General features: G+C 34.7%; 1 non-coding gene across 1 annotated transcript; it reads right to left on the bottom strand.

Moving 5' to 3' along the window:
* Positions 1 to 6,414: 6,414 nt before the first annotated feature.
* On the bottom strand, positions 6,415 to 6,521 carry LOC131170771 (small nucleolar RNA R71). Its single transcript, XR_009141537.1, has one exon. It is a non-coding gene; the product is annotated as a small nucleolar RNA R71 (small nucleolar RNA).
* Between the last annotated feature and the right edge of the window lie 1,117 nt (positions 6,522 to 7,638).

Here is a 7,638-nt window from a genome sequence, read left to right as displayed (position 1 = left end):
AGCATGAAAATTATTAGATTAGAACATTGAATTCAAAAATTTTTCTTCTAGAGTCTCATGCATTATGCAAGATTCATTATTTACCTATTGATTTCAATGTTCAATTGCATATTAAAACACTTTTAATATGTATTAGGATCTATATTTTCCATTTAAGATTTTAGAATTAACAAATTAATTCATTAGAACCCTAGATTAATTCAAGAACATGTGCATTAACCTTTTGATGCACTGTAGATGTATTTGGTACCTTTGTGAAGCACCTAGGACCCCAGATGTTGTCCCTCTAGCTTGTCCACACCAAGATCACCAATAGCAGCCCCTTGAATAGCTTCTAAAGCCTTGCCAACCAATTAGAAATTAGGGATTTGCCTTTAGAGAGGTTTTAGATGTATATAGGACACTAGAAACAATTTCTAGTAATTTCAATTCAAGAGAATATGGGCAATGCCCATATTCTCTTTGAATTGATGAGAGATGAAGAAGAAGAGAGGATGAAAGCTTCAAGGGTGGCAACACCTCTTTGATAAAAATCAGAATGTTTTTTATTCTTTCATCCTTTCCCTTTTATAATTAGGTCACCACTTAAGAGCTAGTCAACGGTCCACGCTGCGACTTCCCAGTGCGGTCACCCATCGCTAGGGTTCTCGGCTCGTTTAACTTGGTTACATTTCATTGCTATTATTTTTCTTGTATTTTCTTTTCTTGTATTTCATTATTTTATGTCTCCTCATCAATATTTATGTGTAGTTCTAGGCATCCTAGCTGTCCGGACAACACTGGTCACTAGAACAGTAGAACGCACTACCGAACATAGGGGTGTTACATGAGGAATAATTGTGTAAAATGGAAAAATTTTTAGCATTTGACCTTTGCTGTATTTTTCAGGTGTTTCTAAAGTTGTGGGTCTCCAAATTGAGTGCTATTTAATCCATTGTAAAGCTAAGATAGAGCACTTCAAATGATAAAGAGGGACCAAAGCCCAAATCAGTCTCCAAGGTTGACAAAATGAGCTATGGATCTATTGCAAAAGCCCAGATTTGATGTGTCACGACTAGTTTCAGTATTTATTTTGTATCAGGAGTTTCAGACGTCCAAATGAAGTAAGCCCAAGCCCAATTGAACTTTAAGAGCTACCTCTACAACTTCTATGAAGGGCTGGATGCGAGATGAGGCCATTTTAATTGTGTAAAACGGCAATGAAGTCGTCACTATGGGCTGGACTATCTGTTTGAACCAGTCCTAGTTTTTGGGCAATAACTTGGGCTGTAGACCTTGGATTTGGGCGAATGAGTACCCGTAGGAAAGCTAAGAAATAGGGCTACAACTTTCTTAAAGAGAGTAGAGGCAGATTAGGAAAGGAAGTCACTAAAAATCGGCTTTGATTTCAGAGACATGAATGTAGGCTGAAAATCTGTCTTTTGAATTTTAAAACTTTTCCTAGTTTGGTTCTTATCTTTGGGATTAGATTTTTTATTATAAATATGTCTTTGGGCAGCAGCTAAGAGCATCCAATTCATACCTTCATTCTCCATAAAAGAGCTTCGTTCTCCATTCTTTTTCTTTTAGATTTCTTCTTTATTTTTCCTTTATTTTTCTGTAAGCCATGAACATGAGTGGCTAAGTTTTTAATTCAGTTCAAGATATTCAAGTTCTTACGTGTGATTTGTGAGACCAGGTTCTTAATTTAATTTATGTCTTTTGGAATATCTATTATTTTTTTATTTAATTATTTTTTATCTGTTGAATGATTTGCTAAAAAGGCCTATTAGTTAATTATTTGATTTGATCAATTGCTAATTCATCTTCATAATCCGTAATTGTTGTGTAAGATTGAATATGAGTAGCAATTAGGTTTTATTGATTATGATCCAAGTTTTCGATAATAACCTGAGGAAATAATAGGGTAGATTAAATGATTTATGCTTCATAAATTGTTGTTCAGCTTAACTATTTCCTTTTCTTAAAGCAGTTATCAATTTGATGAGGATTGCTTAATACCAACTCAGTTAATAATTAGAGTCAATAAGAGTATTCAATAAGATATAATTGTATTTCTTTTGTCTATGATCGAATCAATGTATTAGAATGAGAATTACCTTATACTGAAGTTTGTTTAATTGGAGAGTTTCTTATTTTTAGATCTTAATTTTGGATTTTGAGTTCTTCTTTAGAGTGCGAATTAACCACCCCCCCCACCCCCCCAACCTTTGTTTCTTTTTCCATTACACAAGTGCATTAAATTTAATAGTTCAGTCTCTAGGGTTCGACCTGGATTGACCACTTATTGCAGAAAATATTTGATAATTGGTGATTTTAGTTAATTTAATTTCTGGTAGATTCGACAACCATCAAGAATTTTGGCACCGTTGCTGGGGACTGAAATTTATTGGATTTTATGTTTTTTTTTTTTTTTATTAAGGTGTTTTGTTATTAATTTTGTTTGTGAAGTATTGCTATTTTCAGGTTTTTGAAAAAAAAAAAATTTACGGTGTTACTATTCATCGATAGATATTTGGTTGAATTTGGAGGGTGGCCTATACCTATTTTGAAGGAAACGACGTTCTGATCAGAAGCAATGAACCATTGGCTCCACCCTCTTGAGGACAAATTCGATTGTTTTTTAGGGTTTTGAGGCATTTTTCTATTTTTAGTTGATTTCTTTTTGTTTATGACAAGAACTTCTCAATCTGTTGAGTTGATCTTTGATCCAGAAGTAGAAAAAAGAGCTAAACGGTTGAGAAAATTGGCTAAGAAAGCTAGGCAGATTCTGAGTACATCTGAAGGAGTCCAATCTGTGACACCCCTTACCCGTCTACAGTGTAGTCGAGCAAGATATGCCACATAGTGTACCGAAACACCCTATTTTAATTCAATCATTTTTATTCTTCCTAATTTATTTTTTTTTATAGTTATGAAGTACAATTTGCGAAATATAATTCATTTCAGTCATTTATTGAAATCATTTTATTTGAGGTTCCACAAGTTTTATAGAAAATTCGGTAGAGTACCGGCTAAAAATGGAGAAAACAGTTTTTCGAAACCTATGAAAAACACTTCCAAAATTTTCAATCAATCCCAAACTCCATTTCATCAACAAAATCTCAATATTTTTCAACAACATTTTCATTTCTCAATCATTCATCTCATATGATATTCATGTAAAAGTCATAAATAAATATTCACTTTTTATTCATAAACACAATTTTCACCATTTACATTAATACCAAAATACATTACATAAGTTTTAATTACATATGAGAAAATAAAAGTTAATTACAAAATACCCAAAATGAAACCTAGTGTCCTACCAATGCACTGACATTGGTGAGGTGACACTGACAAACCTAGTGTCCTACCAATGCACTGACGTTGGTGAGGTGACACTGACACTATGCAGAGCTGCAGATGATCTCACCTAGTCTGTGGTATACTGGGCTCTCTATCGGTCTCTCCAGAACCTACGTGTGACAAAAGCAACGCGCTAAGCAATAATGCTTAGTGGTGCTAATAATAGAATAAAAAGAAATAACCAAAAATAAATATGCAGTGCATGTTTTGAAGTCTTATGCAGACAATTTTTCGATAATTATTTGTAGTCTTATTTATTATGTACTTGTTATATTCATAATTTCATTAAATTTATCCACTTTCATTTTTGGTTGCCCAAATAACCTATACTGGATGACTGGACTAGATAAATGGGTAAACTGGCACTGGGTATCAAGTACCTCGGGCCATCACACCATTGGTCACATATGTGTGTCCCGGTGTGCAACAGAACAGCTAATAAGCGGTAATAACATTAGGCACAAGGCCAAGTCTCAACACAATGTCAGAATGGCTAAAAGCCATGAAATCACAGAATGGCATAATGCCATGTGCAATACTGCTAACTGAACCCTATTGGCATGCCAACCTATCCAAACCAATCTTGCTAGGTGTACTAGGGCATGTTACACTTTTAAATTTCACAATTCTTGAAATTGAAGTTTAAGTGCTACTATTCATTTCATTAGTCAACTAAAATGTTTACTTTTGCATAGACAATAGGTACATTGGTTTTAATATTCCCAACATACCACATTTTGCATTCTAAAATTGTTGGCATTGGTTGCCAATACCATTTCTAAGCTTAGTGTTGGTTATTCACAATTTTCAGAATTCAAGTACTAAGTTTTCTATTCCATTAGTCATTTGTACAGTAGGAATTTAGCAAAATTGTCTTCATAAAAGTTGTTCCTTATTGTGTCTAGTTACATTTCTTTCCATTTGGAGTTTTGTAGCTCAAGTTATGGCCTAAACACCACAACTGGCCGGATTGGACAGAATCCAAAATTCTGGGCAAAATTGGTTCTGCTAGATTTGATAACCTAAGTTTGGTTGGCAATTTGACTAGGTTATGGTTAGAATTTGGATTTGTGTTTCTCACAAAAGTTGTAGGTCTATATCTCAGCTTTCTACTGGTAAAATTTTAGGTTAATTGGACCTTTCTACACTGAGTTATGACCAAATAAATAAATACTGTTTATTTGGTCATTTTGCCTAAGCAGAATGCAAGTCACCCGGATTAGGGCAATTTTTAGGTCAAATTGGTTTGGTTTTCTGGGCAGGATTTCTTCATCAAAGTTGTGCCATTATGTGTTTAATTTCATGCCCAATTATCCTTGCACCAATTGAACCTCTACAACTCCATTTATAGCTGCCTAAACTTGCTAGACTCACAATCAGTCCTGCAGGTCAGCCAAGGCAGCTCACCCAAACTAAAATGCCAAGCCACAACTCACTTCATTTCCTCATCATACACAGCCAAATGGTCACTAATTGACCATTTAAACTTTTATTCACCAACACATGAACAAAGTCTCAATTTCATACCCAAACCCTAACTCAACCATCTCAAATCATGCATTTAACTTGGATTTTATTATCCTAATCATGAAGTTAATATTGAAGGCAGCCATGATACCATTTTACCTCAATGAAAACTTCATAACCCTACCAAGTACAAGGCTGCCAAAATTTTTTGGGAGGTATACCCATAATTTTTATGCAATTTTCTTATAGATTTCTACTTAATCTCACTTCCTCAACATGAAACTAAAGAGAAACATGAAGTTTGGTCACTAACCTTGAGTGGAGTTAATTCCAATCATGCAAGAGTTCTTCTTTTTTTACTTCTTTTTGGTCCCAAAAGCTTCACTAAGATGAACTATCAAGTTTTTTTGTTGGGAATTTACGATTTAGTGGAAGAAAAACCAAGGAAACCAAGCTTTGAAAACTTGGCAATGGAGGACAATGGAATGGGTATGGGGCAGCTGGTTTGGGTGAAGGTGATGGCTGCCGAGTTTTTGATTTTTTGCTATATTCTTATCTCATTTTATTTATTTTAAATGGGCTTGATTAATTGTAATTGGTGGTAAGTATTTAATGACATCATGGTGATGTCATAATTCCAATTTCTTTCATTTTCTTTCCTTTTCTTGTCTACTTAATTTCAATTTAATTTTTAGCAATATTTATTTACATTTTATGTCATAATAATTATTTACTTAAGTGGACAAGTCGGCCAGAAATCACCTCTGAAGGCGAAATAATCAAAATGCCCTCCGTTTGGCTTAACATACCAAAATTGTCTATACCGTTTAAAAAACTTTTTTAAACATTTTCTTGGCATTATAATGCCATAGGAACCTCAATGACCCTTCTCTGGAGTCCCAAAAAATATTTTATGAATTTTCCCTCGGGTCTAGGGCTCCTCGTTGCAAGAACTGCAACTTCCCACTGGGTTACCCATCGCTAGGGCACCGACTCATTTAACTTGGTTATATTTTATTTCTAAAATTTTTCCTAAATTTTTCTTATTAATATTTGAGTTAATTATGGTTCCTCACTTTAGTTTAAATATTCTTCTAGATGTTCTAGCTGTCCGGACCGACACCGGTCACCGGAACAGTAGAATGCACAGAGTTGCTACAGGGAGGGTGTTACACAATCTCCAAGGGAGTTAAGTTCAGATTCAGATTTGGATTCAAATTCTAAAAACAAAACCATGACTGCTAGGACTTTGAAAGAGCTGGCTGCTCCTGATCTAAACCAACAGCCTTTGTGTATCTAATACCCTGCTTTAAATGTTGCTTTTGAGTTGAAATATGAACTAATCCATTTGTTGGCTAAGTTTCATGGTCTTGCAAGTGAGGATCCACATAAGCATTTAAAAGAATTTCATGTTGTGTGCTCCAGCATGAAAGCTCAAAGAGTTTCAGAGGATCAAATCAAGCTTTGAGCTTTCTCTTTCTCACTGGAAGGCACAACTAAGGATTGGTTGTATTACCTTCCTTCTGGATCTATCAACTCATGGAATGGGATGAAGCAGATATTTTTGGAGAAGTATTTTCCTGCTTCCATGCTGTTAACATAAGAAAAGAAATTTGTGGCATCTGGCAGTACAATGGAGAGAGTTTGTATGAGTATTGGGAGAGATTTAAAAAGTTGTGTGCAAGCTGTCCCCATCATCAAATAATTAAGCAGCTGTTGATTCAGTATTTCTATGAGAGATTTCTACCAATGGACCGCAGTATGATAGATGCTGCTAGTGGAGGAGCTTTAGTTGACAAGACACCAGAAGAGGCAAGGAGGCTGATTACTAACATGGTAGCAAACTCTCAGCAGTTTGGAATGAGAATGGATCACACACCCATGAAGGTTAATGAGGTAAGTACATCTAACCTTGAGAAATAGATTTTTGATTTAACTTCTTTGGTGAGGCAATTGGCTGTAGGGAAAATGCAATGTAATACCCCTATTTGTATAGCCTAGTATATTTCACTATTTCGGTGATCAGTGTCGGTTCGGACAATTAAGGGGATTAGAACCACATCTAAGACAACTAGATAAGCCCTAAATACAAATAATTAGTAATTGTCAAATGGTTAAGTATAAATAAGAAAAACAGAACATAAGAAGTTAAATGAGCCGAGAGTCACAGCGATGGATGACCTTCTCGGGAAGGATTGCGAAGTCGATTTAAACTCAAATTTCAAACCGTAAAATGTGACGCTGCGGTCCTTAGGACCATTGCGAACACAGTGGAAAAGAAAAAATCCTGAAAAAGAATTGTTAAGCCGATCAAATAATTAGGTCAGAGATCCAGAAGAAATATTGAATTATTTGCAAACTGGATCGAACTGGCGAGGGGCAATTTGGTCAATTCACCCCTAGAGCTGACTCCTGAACTAACTGTCAAATAAAATCGGAGAAAAGAAAATTTCGGAATCAGGAATTAAATTAAAGAATTAATGGAAAAATAAACAGAAAAAAGAGGGAAAAAAGTGAAAAGTGATGACATAATGCATGACATCATGCATGATGCAATAAATATTATAATTAAAATAAATTAATTTAATTTATGGTCTTCCTAAAGGATAAATTCATAAAAGAAAAAGAAAAGAAAGAAAAAAAAAAGACTTCATCTTGTCCAAGCCGTCTCCCATCTCTCACATCTCTCCCTCTCCACAAAACTTTATTAAAGCTCATCTTTGAGCTTACAATCTCAAAATCCCACCATAAAAAAAATAGTCTACCATAGATAAAACTTATTTTGGCAACTAGAAGAGGAGCTTGAAGAAGAAAGAAAAA

Source organism: Hevea brasiliensis, chromosome 11 (genome assembly GCF_030052815.1).
Source record: "Hevea brasiliensis isolate MT/VB/25A 57/8 chromosome 11, ASM3005281v1, whole genome shotgun sequence".
In the NCBI taxonomy this organism is placed as follows: domain Eukaryota; kingdom Viridiplantae; phylum Streptophyta; class Magnoliopsida; order Malpighiales; family Euphorbiaceae; genus Hevea; species Hevea brasiliensis.
Note: the sequence above shows the minus strand (reverse complement) of the source record. Positions and strands in the feature narration are given on the sequence as shown.